General features: G+C 35.3%; 1 long non-coding RNA gene and 1 other non-coding gene across 2 annotated transcripts; one reads left to right on the top strand and one right to left on the bottom strand.

Annotated features, from left to right (window-relative positions):
- Window positions 1-755: 755 nt before the first annotated feature.
- Window positions 756-24,196, bottom strand: LOC138697370 (uncharacterized). Its single transcript, XR_011331572.1, has 3 exons — window positions 23,796-24,196; window positions 4,003-4,254; window positions 756-2,691 (listed from the first exon to the last, which is right to left on the bottom strand). It is a non-coding gene; the product is annotated as an uncharacterized lncRNA (long non-coding RNA).
- TRNAI-GAU (transfer RNA isoleucine (anticodon GAU)) lies at window positions 12,864-12,935 on the top strand. Its single transcript has one exon. It is a non-coding gene; the product is annotated as a tRNA-Ile (tRNA).

The raw sequence follows: 24,196 nt of genomic DNA, 5'->3' as shown, positions 1-24,196 counted from the left end.
GGGCGCCGGAACAGGTTGAACATGAACCTAATCCTTGAAGTGAAGAAGAAGAAGAAGAAGAAGAAGAAGAAGAAGAAGAAGAAGAAGAAGAAGAAGAAGAAGAAGAAAAGATCTTAATTAAAATTAGCATATGGCATGTCCTTAACATCTTCTGAGAACTATAAATGAAATTGTAGAATCTGCAGGGAATCTAAGAATTTGGGTGATTTTTTTTTTTTTTTAATTTCAAAAGATGGTATTTATAATAATTGTTTTAAAAATGTTATGTAAATTTTGGTAAAGTACCACGAGCACCAAAAAGTAAACCTATTGCTAAGTGAAAAACGAAATGTTATACTTTACACTAAGATAGGGAATACAAGGCTCATAAAAATGGCCCTCTTCATGATCTTGGTTGAGATCTCTCTCCATGCTTATAGTTGGATCTATGATAATAGCATTTTGTTGTTGCCTGTTTAATGCTATTATATCCGCTCTTCTGTGAGAGTCATTTTCATAAATGCAGTGGACCTCTTCATGAACTTCCCAACCTTTGTTCCGAAGAAGACAGACTACACCTCCACAAACTCTATTCCTGTTACGCAATAACTCTCCTTTTTCTACTGAAGCTCAACACGTGACCGAGAGTTTATTTCCACAGAAACTTTTGTTTCAATTGATTCACTATTCTTGCTCTAGCGAACGAAATAGCTGCAATTCAAGCTACTCAAAACAGACTTATTGTTTTATTTTGCACATAGAAATATTGGTTCTGCTTTTACAAATCCAAATTTCTCTTATTCAGTATTACCACAGTATATATATAGTCACGAAGCTCAATACGTAGTAAATATGCATCCACAGATAGTTGCTATTAGGATCGCAACTATCGCCTCATTACAGTCAATGCGAAATAGTACCTGCACAGTCTATTGTTCCTAGTACCCTCAAACTCCAGCTTCGTGACTGTATACTAGACTGTGGTATTACTACGAATGTATGACTGTTCCAACGCTCGAGAAGCTTCAGAACTCTAAATGGATTGATGATTGGACCCTGCAATTTGTCGTCATTGTGAAAGTTTTTAAAGAAATTTGAAGACACCAGTTACTTTTCAAATAAAAAAAACTTTGTGTTAAATCGAATTCCGTAAATATGACAGCTCAGCTTTGAAATTAATCGACACCTGAATAAATCTCATTTTTGTGTACAAAACGAATATTTCTCTATAAACTTGCTTCTCAATAAAGATAACTTTCAAATCTAACCCGACCCTTCAATAAAGCCCATTATTTTATGAAGAATAACTATTTTTTTATAAGTTACTATATAACAAATTATAGAAGTATAACCTTAAAATTAAATTTATAAATAAAAGATGTTACAATCGCAGTACACATGCTAACTTATGGACGTGAAGCCAGAATAATGACAGAAAAAGATAAATCAAAAGTCCAGATAGCAGAAATGAAATTTATGAGAAGTACACTAGGATGTACAATACAAGATAAAAAGAAGAACACGTGACCGAGGGTTTATTTCCACAGAAACTTTTGTTTCAATTGATTCACTATTCTTGCTCTAGCGAACGAAGCAGAACCAATATTTTTATGTGCAAAATAAAACAATAAGTAATTATGCAGTTCATCAGCAAATACCAATTTCTCGTCGTGAACATATGTCATCTCGAACGAATGAATCGATCAGAATTACAAAAGCACTATTTCATTACCATCCGTATGGCAAAAGATCTCTAGGCCGTCCAAAGAAGAGATGGACTGAAAATTCTAGTTTGAGACCGTAACAGGCCACTTGGCCTAATACTTGTTAGGAAGACGACGACGACTATATAACAAAAGTGGTCGTCAAATGCGTCCTGACACATAAACCTCATTCGTGTATGAACAAAATTTATGTTTCTATAAACTTACTCCTATGAAAGTAGTAACTTTGTGATCTCCCACGACTTAAATGAATAATAATCTTATATTATATCATAAAAAATGAAGGATTAAAAGAGACCACAACACAACCTTTTCCTCCATTCAAGCTTCTTTACTTCTCTAATCATCCCATGGTATCACCAATGAAAGTAATTTCCAAATAAAACATTCTGAAGCAACGCGTCCATCTTTGCACGAGTGTTGAAAACTTCAGAAATTTTATGAACTACTTAATGATTTTATTTCATATACCATCTCGATTTTCGGAATGTTACAGCATTATCATCCACAGTTAGCAGCAAAACATTACTAATAATTATATTAATTCAAATTCTACTTCTGTGACAAAAGAAGTTAATTTAGATTAGCTGCACCATACGTTTTCTATATACAAAAAAGTATTATCATTTGGAAACGAGCTGCTCGTCTTAATTCAATTACATTTCAAGTAAAATTTAACGTACTTTGAGTCATTTAAAATTCTCGTCATTCACACCTCACTTCTACAGTTTGCTGTTGAATTCTACCTTATATTTTTTCTTATTTCTAACAATTCACAACATATTGAATTGCCTAGAAAACAAAAAATTCGGCATTTTTTGGATAAAACAATTTTACCTAAGCACAGACATAGTACTTCACTTTCAATAGAATCAGAGTCTCAGCTACAAGAGCTTCATCAGCATTTTGGGAAGATAGAAGATATGTGAAAACTTCCCGACTGTTGTCATTGGTAAACGACTGAACGTAAAGTGCCAAATGGGAAAACCTGGAAAATAATTTTTACATGCATAATATTACACTACTTATATGTGCATTAAATACATTAAATACCTCCATTCAATTTCAAATTCAGTAGTTCAGTTAAAAGGCGACATATTTTGCAGAAGACATCTTCAAATTTCAATAGCTAAAATTATAAATAAAATTCGTCACGCTCCTTAAGATTATGAAAGTTCATCGCAAGATGAAGTAACACTATGAAGTTTCAAAAGTACGATAGTTTCTGTACCTCTTTATGTACACAAGACAAGGTGTGAATTATGAATATTTTAAGTTCATTTCGAATGAAACAAAACACTACTGTCACTTTACAAAGTATATCACAGATTAAAGAAAATAGATTTCTCTTGTGAAATAAACATGACTTGCTTCACAAAGTGATGAAAAATTTTAACGGTATTCAAAATAAGAAAAGTAGTTTTAATTTAAACTGTATATCAAATGATTTTCATCCATTCCGGAAGCAGATATTCATCCAGATAACATTTCTTACGGTCAGGATTTAGACATTTATGTGCCATATAGTTGCTTTAGTCATGGCCTTTTGAAGCATTTAATTCGGAGAAGTTGTGTAGGGTTACACATTTTCCTTCAAAACAGTTTTCAGCTAATGTTGCTGACAACATACGAAAATCATACTATGTGCCAGATATTGTTGCAATGCTGATTGACAACATCGGAAAATTTCTCGTCGTGAACATATGTTAAAATTGTGAATGACAATGGAAAGCCCGCACTCGAAACCATCTGTTTATCAATAATCTGTTTATGAATAATCTATTTACTTGGAATTTACATTTGTGAGAATTATATCATGAATTACGGAATTGCCACGCCAAGAAAACAACCAATAACAATGTCCTCTACCTATGAACTTATGAACTATTTACTTCACATTACTATTTCAGTAATAACTACTCCGTAATTCCATCATTATACTATTTAAAAAGCGAAGTCTTATGAAATATTTGTCAAAAATATTTTATAATTTTCCTTGCAGTTTCATGCTGCCGAACTCAAAATTCTATACAAGCTTTGCTTATGCTGCCCGTTTCCTTAAAATTTCTACATTATTATTATTTTTTTTTTCTTTTTGAAGGTTCACATTTTTAATTTTCTCTTAATTTTTAATTGATTCGATGCTAATATGCTAAAGTGATTTTTTTCGTGAATATCATTTCGTATTTTCATAATTAGGTCAATACTACTGAAAACAAAACTAGATCACATTAGGAAAGTGACAGAAGAGGTTTGTTTTTTCCTTTATTTAATTGAATACAGTTTTAGGCGAACTTACTCAGCACACGGTCAAGTCAGTGGGAGTGTGAATGTCTCCTCCGCGGTCGAGATCATTCTTCCGTCTGCTAAAGAACAGTCACCTCGCCTGTCTCCTTGAAGTTGTCGGACTCTTGGCTGCCTGCAGTCTTAAGAAGCGCCACGCTCTCCGTGGGGGCTGGCGCCTGTTGAACTGTGGATGGACCGTTGTTCAACGGCGCCACGCTGAAGTGATTGAGCTGCGTTCTCGTTGTAACGTCCTCCGTTCCTCCTCCTGAAAGTACAAGTGCAGATCATAGACTATCCACTTTAAAAAACAATGAGAAATTATTACCATGGCTCTCTTCGGACGAGAAGGGGCTTTGGGTAGAGGATCCTCGAGTCTTAACGTTTATGACGAATAAAACAATCACTTCTGCTGTAAAATATATTTAAAAATTCTGGGCAGTACAGTGAAGAAGTTAACTATAACATAACCACAAAAATGCTTCTGTGAAGGAAGACTATATTAACATTTGGAGCTCAGACTTCGACATTATCGAAATCTGATCGAAGGATCCTGAGCCATATTTTTGGACCCGTGGCAGAAAATGGGGCATGGAGAAGGAGATGTTATCATTAATTATATAACTTATATAATGAACCAGTCATTGTTAGATGTATAGAGATCAGAAGGCTGGAGTGGGTAGGAGATATATTTGTATCAACAAAAGCCGCCCTAAATAAGGGTTCGGTAGATCGGCCTACTAATCAATTCACAATGAACAATGATTAAAAACAATTATGTGACAATTTGAAAGACTTCGTGCCAATTACAGGAAGATAAAGTCGATATTTAACCTCTAAACTGGCAAAATTTCATTTCTCAGACTAGTTTATTAAACCGTGTCGGACTGTAAAGAAAACAACTATCGCAATGTCCATATTTTATATGTTGAGCAATAATATAGTATTGTAAAATTGTAATTTTCCTACAGATTTTTTCCCCTATTTTTCTAGAAGAGGGGAAGAAAATATCTCTCAAGCGCCTGAAGATTGCTCCAAACAGTGTCACTCCTCAAACTAAAGGAAAACATCTCAGAAGTTCTCAGAAAACAATCATTCCAGTCATGGTGCCAGCTCCCACATAAAGGCAAAGGTTTGTACATATGAAGAATGCCCCAAAGCAGACTCCTGAATCTCCTCTAAAAAGTGTCTTTCGTCCTCGGGATCAAGATGTCTTGCAACGTCACCGAAGTGAGATCTGTCCCTGGCAGAACCTTCAGTACTTCCCGTTGTCGCCATCCCGGCTGCAGCGAGACAAACACTTGGCCACGTACTGGGATTCTGTAAGAAGGGAGAGCTACTGCGTAACAATAGACACCATCGTGCCCGTGCAGAAATTGCCAACCTGCTAAGAAACAGAGGATGAGAAGTACATGAGGAAATTCATTGTGTCTGAAAATGGTTCTCATAGAAGGGTGGATATAATTGCCATCCAAAGAGTTTGTAATATATAACTAGAGACACCAACGGCGCTAGTTTCGCGTACAAAATTGAATCGCTGTTCTGCAGCCATTAAGGGGAGTTTATGCTTCGCCGGGAGTGCGAGCAGTTCATGCTTATTGAGGAGTACGAATAAAATATAGGTACACTTGAAGGGAAATAATAAGCAAATAGTGAAATACTGTGCCTCAAATAATTGTTACAACATAACTACTATTGTAGGATGCTCAGGAAAGCATGCATATCTTAATATTTGGAAGAATGTTCCAAATGCAGTTCCTCCTTTGAATGTGTTTACAGAATGTCGGAATATTTCTTGGATAAAGTTTTTCCGGAAACACATTAATCAGGTTTATAAGGTTGATTTCAACAATGTATGTAAGGGTTATGTGCCATCACATTACAGTGGATTATAATAGAGTGCATAAGAAAAATCCTCAGACTATATCTGTCTAAAACTGTTTTGTTTCACAATAAATGAATTAATCATGTAATTTCCGTATTGTACAGTATGCGCTTCTAGTTTTTGGTTGTATTAAATGCAAAGAAATTAGTGAAAATATGGCTAATGGCCTAGCTAGGCCTATTATTACCACTACTACTAGGTTTACTATGACCACTACTACTACGCCTACTATTACCACTACTAATAGGTCTACTAGGCCTATTATTAGCACTACTACTAGCCCTATTATTACCTGTACTACTAGGTCTATTACTTATACTACTAGGTCTATTATTACCACTACTACTAGGCCTATTACCAACACTACTACGCCTATTACCACTATACTAGGCCTATTATTACTACTACTAGGCCTATTATTACTACTACTAGGCCTATTATTACTACTACTAGGCCTATTATTACTACTACTAGGCCTATTATTACCACTACTACTAGGCCTATTATTACCGCTACTAATTCTATTAAAAAGTCTGACCTCTAACTTGGTGGTATCAACTACACAATGAATAGATTGTTGTATGATAAAATTTATTTTCGTGTTTTAAATCAGTTTCCAGAATTTTTATGATCTCATATTTCACCACTAAATATTTTCTAAGCACCATATACCTTCCTCTTCCTTTGCATGAAAGGACTGAAATATAGATCATTTTAAACATTACAGTAAATAGCCATTATTATGTCCTTAAAACAATACTAGTAATACTGAAAATTAATGTTGACATTGCCATTATTCAATATTTCACATACTTATCTCGAGTGTATATGGGTGATTTAATTTATTTTTTAGAATATCGCCAAAGATGAATCATTGTAATACTTTAATAAATATAGCGCTCCTCTGCCATTCATGTTTATTTCATCACTATCCATCCTTGTTAAAAAAATGTTTAAAACAGTGTATCACCAGGCTACATCAAATATTGTGGTACTGTTTTCGAATTTCGCGCCGCAAACACTCCCTTTAATAGCAGATGCTAGCCGATTCAATTTGTGACATTTTTCTTGCCTGCCACTCACGGGTCTGTGTCTCTAGTAAGTATTACAAACTCTTTGTTGCCATCAATAGAATACTCCAGAAAGCGGTGGTCTTAGACCCTACGATTTGCTTTGAACGAGACACGAATCAGGCACAGCAGATAAATGATGACAAGCGAGCTAAATATGTGACTTGTCTTCCATACCTCAGTGAAAAATATGGCATTTTGCTTTACAACTGGGATGTTACAGGCTTACTATTTGGAGCGAAGGGTTGTTTACTAAAATTTACAGGTAATATCCTTAAATCCTTTAACATTCCCTTTCATGAGGTTCACAAGATTGTGATGGAAATTCTGAAGGCCTCTTTTCAAATTCTACACTATTATTTATATGTCAACACAAAGTGTTGTTTTAATGTACAAATCGAATAATTATTTTACTAGTTTCATTTCCCTTTATCTTTTTATGTTTGTTAATTCCGGATCCCAGTGGTCGACCTCACTTGAGGACGGAAGATTTTAAATAAATCTTAGTAGTAAAATTATAGCATATAGCCTGTTAACCTGTTGTATCCTACAGGATACATTGCCAATTTAACGGTTAATGCAGTGTCAGAAGGCAGGAAAGTCGGGAGACCTAAGTTAAGATGGTAAGAATGAGCGAGAGGATGTAAAGATAATTTGTATTAAGAACTGGAGAAGCTCGGCACTGAATAGGGAAGAATGAGGAAAACTTCAGAAGGCCAAGACTGGCACGTGGATTGTGATGATGATAATGATGATGATGATGGAAGGCTGTAGTAACGGTACCTTCACTATAGGGTTTCCTATCTTCCAGCCAATCTTGTTCTTGGTGTTAAATAGGAGTGGCTGTTACCTTGTACAGTGACAAACTTTTTCCTTGCATTTTCATTGTACGTTGCTTTTTTGACTATACCATAAGGCTTTGCTTAATGGTAAGTTTTAGTTGCCATGGTAATATTTTACACTGCATAGGTACAATCAGGACATAGTTAAAAATGCAAGGAAAAATTTTTGGCGTCACTTTACAACTCTTCACTGTTAAAGATAGAACGATTTTCGTAAGTCTAATTAATATGCATTCAAGAAAGTAGTTCCCAGGTTAATCGTAATGTTTGAGTCTCATAGTGATAAAAATATTACAGCGAAACGCATTTTTATTTTATTTATAAGTTATGAAACAAAAGAAATTTATCGCTTAGCTTAGAAGAACTAACTCAATTAGGGACGGAGTATAGCATATTTGTATGTTTTATTCCTTAGTTTCAAATCATATGCTACAATTATGTGAATGTTAACTTATTTCAAATTACTTGCAACCAAAAATCAAGATTTTATAGTGCATATATTTGCATATTTAAGTGGTTAATGCATATTTCAGCTTTCAGCGCATATGAAAGCACATTTTGTTACTTTCTAGCGTGCTGGTATTAATCGAGATTAAGTATACGGAAAATCGAAAAGATGGAAACAGAAGAAACTCAGACAGTGAAACAATTTAGTATTTATATTTTATTTATTGCAATCTGACAACATACAGTGCACTGTTGTCGGCTAATCATGGTGGACAATGACTGCAAATGTATAATATTGGGACGTTATGATGGATGAAAGTTGAGCTTGGAAGAATAGGTAATTAATAAAAACAAGAAGCCGCCTTATCGATTACTTCATTCGCACGTTCGTAATATGTTGACAGTTGTCACGAGAACGTCGCAATATGATCGGCGTTGAACTTGGGGGAAGTGTTGATAGACTTCTTTGTACTCGCTAAACTCGAATTTCGCCTTCTGTCAAAAATAATAAGCACGATAATGCAGTTTTCTGTTCTCTACTTGCGGACAAGTAAAATCAGAATATTTCATTTTATTGTGGAGACAAGTCAGAAGCTTCGACAGTGTGTGTAGTGCATTGTATTTAGAACAACTTAGCTGCAAGAAAATTATTAATTTTGAATTAGTTTTATCAACGATGCCTAACGAAAAATTTGTTAGAAGTGTACTGCTTAAGCAGTGGGTTAACGGACACGCAACTTTAGCGTCTCAATATTCTTATGTACAGATAAAAAAATGAATAATAATAATAATAACAATAATAATAATAATTTTATTTTTATTTTAACATTGCATATTTTGCATATATTTTGTTATTTTTAGTGCATTTATCCTAGTTTTTAAGATCATATGTGTATGCATATTTTGCCATTTTTATGGCACGTGAATTCGCTCCCTACCCATAATGAATACAATGGGTTAAGAAGCATCTATGTTCTGTTCTGAGAAACTCAACAATGCAAGTAAGTGAACCTATTATATCCATCTTAATTTCCGATGTCCCTTAGCGATCGGAGTTTTGGAAGATTTGACCATCCTCTCCAAGTGTTGCAGCCATTGTTTGTATTTTTATCTACTCAATTTTATGTTTGGCTTTTAGAAGTATTTCGAATAGACTAGTTCCGTTTTTCACCTAAACGAGCGAATCCTAAATGAGGTATTAGAAAACTCATTCGTTCTGCTTTAAATGGTTTGCTTTTGTATTCAGAGTATCCATAATAATCTTTAATTAACACATTCACTTGGCAACGTTGCTAATTCATCATATCGATGGTTAAGAAGTGTTCGTGTCCCGTTCCGTGGCGTTGCCTAGAACTCGCGGTACGAAATGTGCGCTGATTCGAGTCCTCATGGGGGGAGGAGGGGGGAGAAAGAATTTTCTCATGAAATTTCACCAAGTGAATGGAACCGGTGTCCATACAGAATAGTGATGCAGTTTGAGAGCTACGATAGGTAGCGAAATACGGGTAAGAAAGTCAGCTATAACGGCTGGAGGCATCATCGTGCTAATCACACGATACCTCCATTCTGGTTTGATCTTTCACCTCTGCTTCGACATGTGGGCGTATGGCCAGCAGCTGGCTAATCGATGTGGACTCTTAAATAGCTGTAGCGCCACGTATTATATTATTATTATTATTATTATTATTATTATTATTATTATTATTATTATTATAAGAAGTGGGCATATCAGTGAATTTACAGGTGAATCAGGAAACTGTTTTAACAGTCACATACCAATGCCCATTATTACACCAACTGATACCAATGGTGGGGTCAGTGACTGACCCCACGGAGTTTACATTTTTTCTTGCAATTAAACTATATAAACTTTATATTTTTGTAATCTTTATGGCTTAAGGAATCTTATATCAATTTATTGAATGTATTTTACTTTACAAAAAGGCATTTTTGAACAGATACAAAATATATAAACATTCTGAGAAATACAGGAATTCTGATACAATTTTACTTGCTGTATTCAAGACTTATGCAAACAGAAACAGTCGTTCAGAATCACACTGCGAACAGGTTCTAATAGGAATGGACTCTTCTTCCGTCATATGAGCAGAACATATGTACTTATTACATGAAGTACAGGTCTTCATGTATTTGCGGTCCTTACTTCTTGGGCATAAATAACAACGGCCTTTGGAATATTTGTCACTGCATTACGTGTTACTTTCCTTTGTAATTCTGAACGTACACTTCCTCTGCTCACTGCACCTTGGTGTTGATTGCAATTATAGCCAAAGATACGTAAAGCATCTATATACTTTGTGTGTAGGCCAACTGAATTTTCAGCACGCCTCTTCATATTTATGATGCAAAGTTGTCGACTCAGTTCTTTCAAAAAATATTTCCTTCCAGAATCCTTTTTTGAGTACTGTTTAGCCCATTGATCATTAGTTTCACGAAACAATATATATGCATTATATGCTGCAATGTCAATGAGGTTGAATAGAACCGCCATTGGCCATCGCCGCGTTCCTCGACGACAAGAGTATGTTCTTATGCACTTGTCAAGAGCATCCACTCCTGCTTTAGTAGAATTGTAAAACAGGATTATATCTGGCTTATCATCAGTCACCTTCATGTCATAATGTTGCGTAGAAAGGACTGTCACAACTTTTCCTTACTTTGGGACATAGCTGACCAAGGTGGTATCTTCAGTGAAGGCGAATCTAACTGTTCCAGGTTGGGCATTTTTCAAAGAAACAGGGCGAAGTTCTGTCGGTAAATCTCTTCTGTCACTTCGTATAGTGCCAACTGTAGTTACTTTCTCCTTCAACAATTCCGTTGCAAGCAACATGGTTGTGAATTTCCTGTCCATTGTGATGTTTCGTCCTGATTGTTCCAAGTTAGACACATGAACCAATCTTTTCACAACTTCAGGACCACTGTTATGATTTCTTTGCTCAGATTCAACCTTTCCTGCATAAGGGTCTCCTGCGAGGCAGTAGTTTGTCTTGGAATCACACAACAGGTTTACTTCTATCCCATATTTACCTGGTTTGGTTGGGATATACAACCTAAATGGACAGCGCCCATGGAATGTTATTAGTTCTTCGTCAACAGTGACAGACTCGTTAGGGTTGTAAAACATAGGAAACTTTCTCACCACCATATTCCAAATATCTCTGATAGGAGCAAATTTATCTCTCTTCTTCCGATCTTCACGTGTAACTGAATTATTAAAACGCAGGCATTTCAGTAACAATCTAAATCTGTGTTCTGAAAATGTAGCTCTATATAGTGGAAAATTTTCTTCACTATATAGCTCACGAACATTGTCTTTATTTTGTCGATTCACCCCACAGTTTAGAAGAACTCCAATAACACCTAAAATTTCCTCTTGGACAAAATCTTTCGAATTTCGAATAAATGCATCAGTACACGATTGTCTGAATATTTCCAATCTCTGGTTCGTGTAGATCAAAATAATATTTAGAACTTCATCATCGAAATACATACAGAATGCGTTCCTTGGAGTGTCAGGCTTCACTCCCGGCTTAGGTCCTCCCTGGGTTCTCATGATGTTAGCGGAGTGACGCCTTCTCTGATTTGTACTGGGTTCATTTTTCCATATCATACCAGATGGAGCAGTCATATTTCCAGGGGGTTGGTCGATTTTTGCTTCCGGACGTGGACGCCTTCGTACGGGCTGAACTTCTAAAACAATAAGTACTTACATGCATCACGTACGTAACCAGAAACCTATTATGCCTAGTTTCTGACCAGTAGTTTATTTACAAAAAATTGTGTTATTACACAAAGGAGTGAAGCAAACGTTAGGCCTACCTTCTTCTTCCTCGGACTCACTACTTTCTCTTGATACATCTTCTCCTATAGGCTGCGGAACAACATCTTCAGTTTCGCTACAAGAACTGTCAAATATCGCCTCATCAATCTCTGCCTCTGTCATACGCTTCCTCTTAGCCATATTTATCGTCAAAGAAATAAATACAACCACTTAGCTCCGTTAAAATTACTGAAACATAAATGGAAATAAGAAATCCAATGCGCATGTACCGACAACAATCACTATAACTCGACAATGGATTGCCGCCAAAAGTTAATTTTCTGCTACAATGACTACAACATAACAAAAAATGTCATAAAAGCATAGCATAAATTTCCCAATAATAAAAGAGAAACCACTAAAGATATTCTCTGGGGTCAATAACTGACCCACCCCCCCCCCCATTGGTATGCGACTGTTAAACATTAATCTTTGTCAAAATAGACGAACTTTTTATATATGTTTCTACTTTGGAAGATCTACTGGAGGACAAAATATTAGCTACCAGTAACTGTCCAATTTTGTGAACATAACGTAATCTACGCAAATTAAGCTTTCAGGAATAACTCCCTGTAAAGTTAATTTGAATAATTTCGAGGGAAAAATTGTTCCGGGGCCGGGTATTCCTGAAAGCTTAATTTGCATAATACACATCACTGTACATAACAGAAAACCACAATTTAAAGTCACACAGAGTTAGTGTGCACTCAAATGTTGGTTGCTTGACGGTTGTCAGCCCACTTTGAGGTCTGTGGATATATAGGGAAAAATTGGCTCGGTGTCGGATAGAGTTCCTGGGTAGCTCAGTGGGAGAGCGTTGGTACGATTAACCAAAGGTCCCGGGTTCGATACCCGGCCCCGGAACAATTTTTCCCTCGAAATTATAACGTAACCTAAATAATAATTCAGTCAAACTAAATTACCGTTTGTGTAGATACGAGGTATCACTTCTTAGCCATCGATATGGTAGTCCGTTTGCAGAAAATCGACGATACATTTACGACATAGGTTTGAAATTTCGTTTTTAATGACTTTGTTCTAACTGAAAAAGCTTATGAACGATTAAAACATTGAAGTGACTCATAATCCATATACATTTTATTTCATAATTAAGAAATATAAACCAAACAAATCTATTTTGTGCAACGTGCAGTTGCGGTGTAGGGTATTAGTAATCAAGTTACAGTCCTAATTTAACAAGTACATTTCTACAACACATTACACAATAAAATGAAAACATTAAGCAAATCTTCCTTTGTTTGGTTTGCATTAAAACAACTACTTGATTAAAACGAACATTGACGTGTATTTCTACCACGCACTACGAGATAAAATGAAAATCAAATTTCAGTTGCTTTGGTTTGCATTACAACGAGCAAATTTATTAAAAATAACATTAACGTTCTAAAAATCTGTAGGCCTGCACCCGAAGTCAACTATTAGCCCTATCGAATTATCGTGGACTACATTACTATACTAATAGCAATGGGCTGTAGAAGAAAATTGTATTACACAATGATTTGAAATTTATACAACCTTCAGCTTATATACAAGTTCTAATGTCATAATTATTTAAGCCTACAGAATTCTCTGTTATGGTCATTTATTATTAACTGAGAAAAACTCGCTTCGACCTTCAGTTCTATGTACTGAATGCTCTACCACTGCTCTACTCAGCAGCGGATCGAACTCCTTTAATTAGGTTTCCCCTTTTTAGTGTATTCCATGTTCCGAAATTACATAATCTCATATAGTCCTAATCAAAGGCTAATTGAGATGTCCCGGTTTCTGATAGAGTCAAAAACCCTGAAATAACTTATATTTAACCCTTGCGGTGAATTTCGGTGGAGTCCAGAGGGCCTAATTAGTCAAATCCACATTATTCACCTCCACGCTAGGGCCCACTGCGATCTTTTAAGATGCGAAAGAGAGTGTGGTGTGCGGAAAGCAACGGGAAGCTGCCGCATTTCCCTTTCCCAAGAAAAACTGCAAACTTTGAGTGATAGTAGGAGCAAGAAGAATAAAGTATATAAGATATGGCGTTGTTAGCAGAAGAGGAGATGATACTAAGCAGGGACGCAAAACTGTGCTTTAATTGCGACAACGTCACAAGCCGGAACATGTACCTCACCCCTTCCTTTCAACCCTCGCGTCATTGGACATGGTAGGGGCAGAAGAGAGATGTATTCAGTATGTTTACGAAACGTCACAGATGCGTCATTGAATGTCAAGGATTGTGGACGGGGAACAAACTCTTTTCCCATACTTCCACACCTCTTCCCCAGTTCTGTATCCCTGTACTAAGGAATTCTGCTACTGGAGCTAAATGACAGCTGTAAGCAGTATGGAATACAGAAAAATGTCAACCAGACTAAGACCATGGTAACAGTAAAAAAAAGTAAAGTTAAGTTTGTGAATTCTAAATGAAGCAGTAGAGCAAGTGGACGACTTAAAATACTTGGGGTGTACTATAAGGAGTAACATGAGCTGCTGTCAGGAAGTCAAAAGGAAAATAGCAATCAATAGCAAAGGAACTTTTTAATAGAAAAAGAAGCATATTCTACGGACCTCTGGAGAAAGAATTTAGGAAGATACTGGTGAAGTGCGTTGTGTGGAGTGTAGCATGGACATTACGACGAAGTGAAGAGAAGAGACTAGAAGCATTTGAAATGTGGATATGGAGAAGGATAGAGCGTGTGAAGTGGAGAGACAGAATAAGAAACAAAACTGTGCTTGAAAGAGTGGATGAAGAAAGAATGATGCTGAAACTGATCAGAAAGAGGAAAAGGAATTCGCTGAGTTACTGGTTGAGAAGAAAACGCCTTCTGAACAATGCACTGGAAAGAATGGTGAATGGGAGAAGAGTTCGGGCAGAAAAAGATATCAGGTGATACCTAGACTACATTAAGATAGAAGGATCATACAAGGAGACAAAGAGAAAGGCAGAAAATGGGAAAGACTGGAGAATGCTGAGTCTGCAGTGAAATACAGCCCTTGGGCAGAACACACTTCGGGTGCAATCAATGGGGCCAAATGATTTCACACACAAAGCTGATGGTTTATTCAGCACTGTGTTACTATACCGAACTCCCTACAGTTTTTACTGTTCAAATATTAGGCCCATTTTACCCATTATTGTGTTTTAAAACACCGCAATAGTCATGTCTGAAGTAACTAAATAGTTATTTACGGTACTATAAGTATCGTAACATTTCATATTACAATACGAGTTACATAACCAGTGGAGTATTCTAACATGAAGTTACAAGTATATCGTAAAACGTTTTATCCTCTATAATAAATTAAATTTTTAATACAAGTTACTATATTACCTATATTATTCTTAAACATGTCTTTTGTGAAGAGGCGATTGTTTTATTACTAGTTTCTTTCTGCGAGAGGCGATTCGTTTATCTCAGTTTTATTAGTTTTGAACACACTTTTGATTATAACAAATAGTAGTACTAGGAGAAATAAACAATTGTTAAAATGAGTTCAAACTACGATTCAGTATTGCAAATTATGCAACTGAAGGTATAGTACCATCGAAATCCCGCGAAGATATGAAGTGGAATACAAAGAATATGAAGATTGGTGTTTCGAAGAAAATGTAAAAAGTTTGTCGAACATGTTGTTAATGTTTACATTAAAAAATCAATTTCATTTTTTTTAATTTATTGTGCGATTAACATTACGCAACCATTTAGGTAATACCAGTACCATTACCTAACTAATCACGTAATAGAAGTATCATTACCTAACTACTTGCGCAATGAATGTGTTTACAAGATTTTTATTGGCGATATAAAGTCCACATTACATGAAGGAATAAATACATTTACCACCCTCATGTCTGGTGACTAGCAACTATTCCCCATCAATGTGTGGACTAGAATTGTACAGGTTCACTTAATAGGACCTTATCTCCTGCCACCCCGTTTGAATGGTTTACGTTACCCGAGGGGATTGTGTTTTGCAAGCTAACGCCACCAAATGTCGATGCAGTAGACAGTTGTACTGAAAACCAAAGCAGGTTAAAAAGTTCCTCAAACTTGTTCCTTGTTCAAGATCTCGTGGCGCCTAAAATGGACATTTCTGACCATTGGTTCCCTATCTCAAAAAAGTCACAAGCAAACATTCTCATGGAGGTAGTTAAAAACTTGATGTTTTTCTTTCATCATGTTAATAATGTCAAAAGAAGTGCTTATACAAATTTTGGCCACTCGACCGCAATTATGAGGCCGTCCAGAAAATAATTTTCCCTGGGACCATTTATAGAACGAAAACAATTTCATGTAAAGATTTATTGGAACAGACACAGCAATTGTTGCGCTATTTTTCAACATATTCCCCAGTAGAATTGAGACATTTGTGGGATCTACAGAGGTGCAGACGGCTGTCATACACTGGTTCCGATCCCAAGCGGCAGACTCCTACGACATAAGAATATAAAAGTTGACAAATGTCTCAATCTCAATTCCAGTGGGGAACATGTTGAAAAATAGCGATTTCTGTATCTGTTTCAATAAATCTTTGCATTAAATTGTGCTTTCTCTCTGTAAACGCCCTCAGGGAAAATCACTCTCTGGACGGCCTCGTAATTTCGGTCACCCCCCCCCCCATTAAAATTTTTGCTTGTCAGTTTAAACTCCACTACAATCTGTACCATTATGACCCAGAAGGATTCAGACACCCAGCAGATTTCAACGGAGCGCATAGCGAATAGTTCAGTTCCGGTAACAGCATGAATTATCGTAAGTGGATTATTTTACGACGCTTTATCAACTGTAGCTGTTTAGTCTGAATGGCCGTGAAACGAGCGATTCCGGGTTCAATTCCTCGTTGGGACGAGTTACTGGTTGTGATTGTTCCGGGGTTTTCCCCTTAAGAAGAAATACTGGGTAACTTTCGGCGGTGAACCCTGGACTTATTTCGCCGGCATTACTACCTTTCATATAATTCAGGCGCTAGATAATCACAGCAGTTGATAAAGAGTCCTAAAATAACCCATTAAAAATCATATTACAATACTCTATGGATATCGAACTCTTCTTTCGGCGTCATTTGACAATATTTGTTCATCTCTTACTTCTATATACGTTACAATACTTCTAACTATTATAAATTCTTGCAGCTATCTTTTTAGGTTATATATTCGTCCTGTTTATATATAAAAACTTCAGAACAGTCGCAAGGTATCACGCTTATAATGCCTGCCCTGTACCACTGTAGTCTACTGAGAATAAGAGCGTCAGCATCATTTCGTCTGGATCCAAAAATGAGTTCATGAACTCTGCGAACAACCATTTCTTCTAATCATGTGCTAATACCCCAAGAACCATGCCTTTACTTACTGCATAAACATAATTTGTCTATTATGGCAGAGTACTTTCATAACAAGTTTTATGGAAATTTCGAAACTTATTTTCCTTCATAAAACAGTAATTTTAATAAATTACCATAAAATATTCAGCATACACAATATACAAGCTGTAAGGAGTATAAGTGCCGCTCTTCTCACAGTCTTCGGGGACGGCCTCAGGATCAAAAAATGATCATACAACATAGTCAAAACATAATAGTTTTCCCAGAAAAAATATTTCTTTCCTTATTTTATTTGCGTTATACTACTTATATCGTCAGTAAAAATACGAAAACAATAATTGCATCAGTGGGTATATCTAGCAAAGAGTTAATATTAGTTTAAATAAATATTTGTGTTCTATTAAGTTTTCGTGAAATTAAATTATAATGCATGCTTAAATTTGTCAATACTCCGAGACGTGGCAAGAAGTTCGGCAGGACTCATGCAGTTGACTACTCTGCACAGAAGTACAGCTCAGCTGAGTTCAAGCTCCCAGGTCGCCTGCCAAGCTGATGGCAGTTCAGTACAGGTATTTGATAAACAGCTTGCTATGTCATTCAGGAATATCATGATAATGTTATTAGTTTATGGAGAAAGTCTTCGTAATTCAAATGCGGCAAGAAGGATGTACAGTCTACGTTTTCAGCAAAGTAGGTTACCTAATCGGCGAAATTTTGTAGCAGTTTCTCAACGATTATAAATAATGACATACTCCTTACACCCTGTATAAGCCTACACATATGCATACACACTGCAGTATTTTAATGTACGTAGAAACGTATAGGCCTATACATATGCACGCAGTTTTCGAACAGTAGGTGCTGCAAAATAACTCTGGAAACGAACTGAAGTGCAATGAAACAAAACGAAGTCTAAGCAATTTTTTAATTTGGATTTCACTTACGGTATAACAGAGAGGTCACATGGATTCGCTGTTGGAAATGTTGCATCGTTTCCACCTACCGGCCACCGTATACATCTAACCAGTTTTGTGTGTAAGCAAACGAATAATGAACAGAATCAACGATGAGATAATTATATGGTAGTAATAATAATAATTTTAGTTTCGGCCTTTACAAGTGCATAAATTTGATCGGAACACATTTAACTCCATTCTCAAAAGGAATTTTAAAACGTTACATTTGTTCGTAGCAAATTGCAATTTTTCAATAATCTATTACTAAAATAGAGTTCTCAAATTAACTGAGCATATTGGAAATTAAATCAATGCCTTTTCCAAAATAAGCTACCGTATGCAATATTTCCTATAAATCAATTTTTACCTCGAAAAGAAAGCAAAAACTAGCAAAACTGTATGCAACTTTGTTTGAAATATCTCAAAGAATAGCCCCCTGAAAATAATAGTTACGATTCATCCTGCACATACAAAATTTATTTTCTACATACGTTCAGTTACACAACCATTCTGTTCTTTACGCTGCCTGAGCAATTTTTATGAATTCGTGCGGAATGTGCATGGGCAAATTTTATTATGAAAGTATGCACAAGCGAACCTCTTTCATTCTGTTCTCAGATTTTCCTCCTATTCGAGTTCTACGTATGTTTATATTTATCTTTGAAATATATTTAACTTTAACAGTTGCAAGTTTTATTTTATTTGGTTCAAATTCGGGGACTGAACGACGAAAAGTTCGTTTAACTTGAATAAATTTATTAAATACGACTACGAAAATTTTAAATACAGCAACAAAAATTTCTAAGCTTCGTTTCGAATGTTATTCCTCATCCAAAATAACAACACACATTTAAATTTACTGCAGGCCACATTTGAAAAAAGTGAACGGATAGTGAAGAGAACGAGAAGGCGAATATGAATCAACATTACAGGATTATGCGTGGTTATAGCGACATCCGTTGAAGTACGTGGCCCAACCTTGTTCAGCAGGAAACCTACCGTCTTTGTCACCCCTCTTCAGCGCGTTGAGGAGACGCCAAGTGTACGAACTTTTTTTTTTCTTTTTTTACAAACCCATGCAAGTGAAACGCTCTTGCGTGTAGCATTTACCTGCACTGTTCTACTCCAGTAACAGAAGAGCAAATTTTTATATTCTGAGAACGTGTAGGTGGCTTTAATATACCGCTTTTTAAAGTTGAACTCTTAACACTAGAAGGACCAATCGGTCATATTGACCCATTTTGATATTTATTTGTATCTCCTCTGCGTATTGGCTCATCAAGTTCGTTTTTCGGGATTTTTTATTAAATATACTCTCTTTATGTCCCCTGAAAATTTCAAGTCTCGAACGTTATTTATGGGCTTAACAAGTACAGCTACCTAGAAGGAGCAACACAGATCATTTTGACCGGTCTGTTCCCTCTATCTCATGCAGCAGCAAACTACATACATTGATGTTTTATGATAGTCTTACGTTGCCTAAAAATGAACTCAATACATGGTCGCCATGTGGCAAGTTTATAGAATGTATACAGCAAGTCTTTAATATTACCGAAAATATTCCCATTACGTACAATGGCTGATACTCAAAATATACGAACGACAATAGGGAATTTATAACTGCTTTTCTGCGACATTAAAATAGTCTATATATTTTGAACGACAGCGGCATTTCTTTTGACAACCGTGTGAAGTATTTCATTATTCTATTTCAAGATTCCTATTCGCCATTTACTGTAGTTCTTTTTAGGGATGGAGGAAATAATTTAAATATCGATATATTGATATTGCAATATATCGCAAACCTAATTTCGATAATCGATATATATATATTGCAAAAAATATCGATATATCGCTATCCCATAAGCAAATTAATACTAATGCAATTACATTTTCAAGTGTACATTTATTATATTAAACTTGCTTAAATTTTAATATTAATTATTAGCTTTGAAATTGACATATCATATGCGGAGATTAAGAGGAAGGCAGAAAATAGTAAACATTGGAGAATGTTGGGTTTGCAGTGAAAGAACTGCCATTGGGCACAAATACTAGCCGTAAACAAATATCATACCGGTATTAAATCCTTGTTTCTCTTTCCATTTCACAACACAAAAATAAATGTTTTGATAGCCGTTTTAAGGTCAGAGGTTCCTTTTCAGAGCGGCAGTTGCTCCTGCCTTGGAGAACATTGACACTAAAACAGTAGTAGATAAATCTTCTGTCTCACTTCCACGTTCGCAGTGTTTGCACATGTTGCATTTTGAATTTGGTACTGCATATTAATCAGTCTGAATTCGAATTTCAGCCAATCAGAGCTCGTATTGATTGGATCGGATATTTCAATGTTGCACAATTTATTCAACTGTCCACCTTCATTAGCGCCATCTCTGAGAATTATCGAGTTGTCTAGTGTGTATTTTGTTGATGCTGATAATGACAATTCCTAAAAAAACTATACATTTCTTAGAAAACCGATATATTATACGATATATTGAATCAAAATTTTCTATACCGATATATCGCTATTTCGAAACAAAAATATTGGTATTTCGTAATAACCGATGTATCATCCCCATCTCTAGTTCTTTTGCAAACCTGGCACGAGATACAGTAATTCGAAAGATAAACGTCTGGCACGAAAGATTATGAGAGATGAATTCTGCATTATTTAGAAACATTGTCAGAAATATATTCGGTGAGAATATCCAGTTAGCTTTTGTGACTAAGATGAGAACAACACTGGTGACCCTAATTATATCTCGCAAGATTTTATATTCCATCAGTGTCCAGGAAACCTGAGAGGAAGACCTTCATATTGAAGGTTGTCATAGCAGAAATAAAACATGTCTGCGCAAAGTAACAAATTTTTGTGTGGTCAATGTTCAGAAAGAATAATGTATGTACGAGCAAGATGTGATTGTAATAACCAATATATACATATACAGTAATATAAAATTGAGTTAACATTCCTTGCATATGATAATTGCATCTGAACAATGGCAGAATTAATGTTAGTTCAGAAACATGGATATTACGAGATGAAGAGAAACGAATAGAAGTATTTGAAATGTGGATATGGAGAAGAAAGGCACGTGTGAAGTGGACAGACAGAATAAGAAATGAAGTTGTGTTGGAAAGAGTGTGTGAAGAAAGAATGATACTGAAACTGATCAGAAAGAGAAAGAGGAATTGGTTGGGTCACTTGCTGAGAAGAAACTGCCTACTGAAGGCTGCACTGGAAGCAATGGTGAACGTGAGAAAAGTTCGGGGCAGAAGAATATATCAGATGATAAACGACATTAAGATTTGTAGATCATATGAAGAGACAAAGAGGAAACCAGAAAATAGGGAACACTGGAGAATGCTGGGTTTGTAGTGAAAGACCTGCCCATGAGCAGTATGTATGTAATATGTTAGTAGTTATACACAGTTAAAACAAATTTTTTCACCTAAGCATAACAATTTTTCTTACAAAAATTGTATACCAGTCTCGAATTATGTTCTGAAATTAACTCTCAACTATTTCATTACAGTCACTAAGTCTGTGGTAAGATTATTTCATATATAAGTTTCTAACAAGAGAAAAATTGACGGATAAAAATTGACGGATCAAAACGACCCGGTGCTGGCCGTATTAAGTAGTTAGAAAATCCAGGTCCTTATAGTGTTAAAGTGCGGCATTAATCAGTAATTAAACTACATAGTATGTAGTCTTCTAAGTACAATGTTATTTAAATATTTCACGAAAAAAATCGTTATCGGATACGCGGTTATTGATTCCGCTTCTAATTTCCATTTCGCCTTCGGCTATGAGCTGTGATCGCGACAGAAAATCCGATAACGTTATGAACGGACTTGACATTCCTATTATGCTGATTCTGGATGCATGTTTCCAGTTTCATATGCGAGGTTGGTACAGTCTAATTTATGCAAGTTTTGTGTTTGTAATATTAGAAATGTCATTTATGCAACAAATTTAATTCTAGATTACGTTGTCTTAACCATGATTCGAACCCGGGTCCGATAGATTCATAATAAGGTACGCTGACCACTATTCTAAAGATGTGGACTAAAATATACACGTAATTTGAGTGAACAGACATCTACCGTCAAATGTAGACTATGGAATGTCAACACAAGGATTTTCTGAATAACCTGGAAATTGACGCGTCATTGCTGATATAGGATACCATTTTAAGACAGTTCAAACCCATATTCAAATTAGTTTCAAGATTCTTTGTGAATATTGTACAGATCGACCTAAATATAATTAACATGACAAGTTTTCTTGTCGGAGGGTTAATATAGCACACAGGGAAATCTATAGCTAAGAACGCTGATATTACTTTAATGGGAACCAGTACGTATGTTTTTACCTTCTGAAGATTCTTGTGCTATCGATAAAACGGTAATACTCTTTCGTATGAGCTAGGAAACATTGCCCCAAAATTTTAAATTATATGAACACCATGCGTAGTTACACATGCATACAACATTACAAATATGCATACATCAATTTCTAAATATAATGATCTAAATGGTAGGCTACTGTATTAAGATACACAGTGTTAATATGCAAACAAAAGTTAACAATATTAATACCTATGATTGTTAAACCTTTACAATAGTTATAAAAAGAAAGGTGAATAGCAATTACTCCCACCAAACACTTAAATTTTTCTAAGACATACTCAAAAATGCGGACGAACTTTATAATACTTTCAGTAATCATACTTCTAAAATAATACAATTTCGTCCATGTGAAAACTTTTCAAAGCAAATAAAATCTGCTAAAATTACAAGTTACTAAATAATCCGTACAAATTACTTTACTTTTATTACATTTGAATGTAATTTTAATTGTATTGAGCGTACTTTCTCAACTTTCCCGAATTCAAGAAAAAAATCAGTAATATTCATATCATAGGTTTCATGAAGTTTCTATATTAGAAATATTTTTAACACTAAACATATTAACTAAAATTTCATTAATAGAATACTTTTCTTCTTACAGAAAGCGATTTCTCTAACATATTTTCTTTTTCCGGTTACATTTAAAAATGTCTATACACTAATTCTGTATTCTAATTGAAATGAAATTAACGTTTCAACATAGTAATAATAAAGTATGTGAATTACACATTTCAATTTAAGTACAATCACATTTCTATAAAAATGTTATATTGCAATACAAATTCTCTCGTGTAATATTAAAATAGTACTCTTGGCAATGAATTTGAGTGAAGAATGATTTTGTGTTTAGATTTTCTGAAACAAATATTGCAGTTAACGTTTTCTTAATGACTTAAAAAACAACTATATCAGAGACTAATGATATTCAAACTTCATGTAAAACTGTGTATACTCTTGTATAGCAAGATAAATTATTTTTAAGAGATACCATTATTAATAAATTATACTAATATTATATACGTACCGTATATTATTCCATCCTAAGCTTTCAAAGTTGAAGATCAAATGCAAATCCGCCAGAATATTAAACAAAGTTCAGCATACCACATTGCTATACGAACGATTCGACGACTATACCAGCTATGAGAACCGCGTCGCAGTTGTGTACAGTCTCCTTGCTTTCGGTATTTCAGTTCTGTGTGTGTGCCTTGTTGCCAAGTGCCACGATGTGTATACCATAATTGAGGTCTTTTATTGAAAAAATTAAATGATATTTATAAAATAACATAACTTATATTTCACAATTTTAATTTCACATTTCGCTCATTATTTTCTTCATATTATATTCTGATATTTAGTTACTAACTTATTACCGTCAATGTCTGTTACAAACAGCGCAGTAATCGTTGCATCGTATAAGCTGGA

The sequence above is a fragment of the Periplaneta americana genome, chromosome 1 (genome assembly GCF_040183065.1).
Source record: "Periplaneta americana isolate PAMFEO1 chromosome 1, P.americana_PAMFEO1_priV1, whole genome shotgun sequence".
In the NCBI taxonomy this organism is placed as follows: domain Eukaryota; kingdom Metazoa; phylum Arthropoda; class Insecta; order Blattodea; family Blattidae; genus Periplaneta; species Periplaneta americana.
This window is presented reverse-complemented; position numbering and strand designations above follow the sequence as displayed.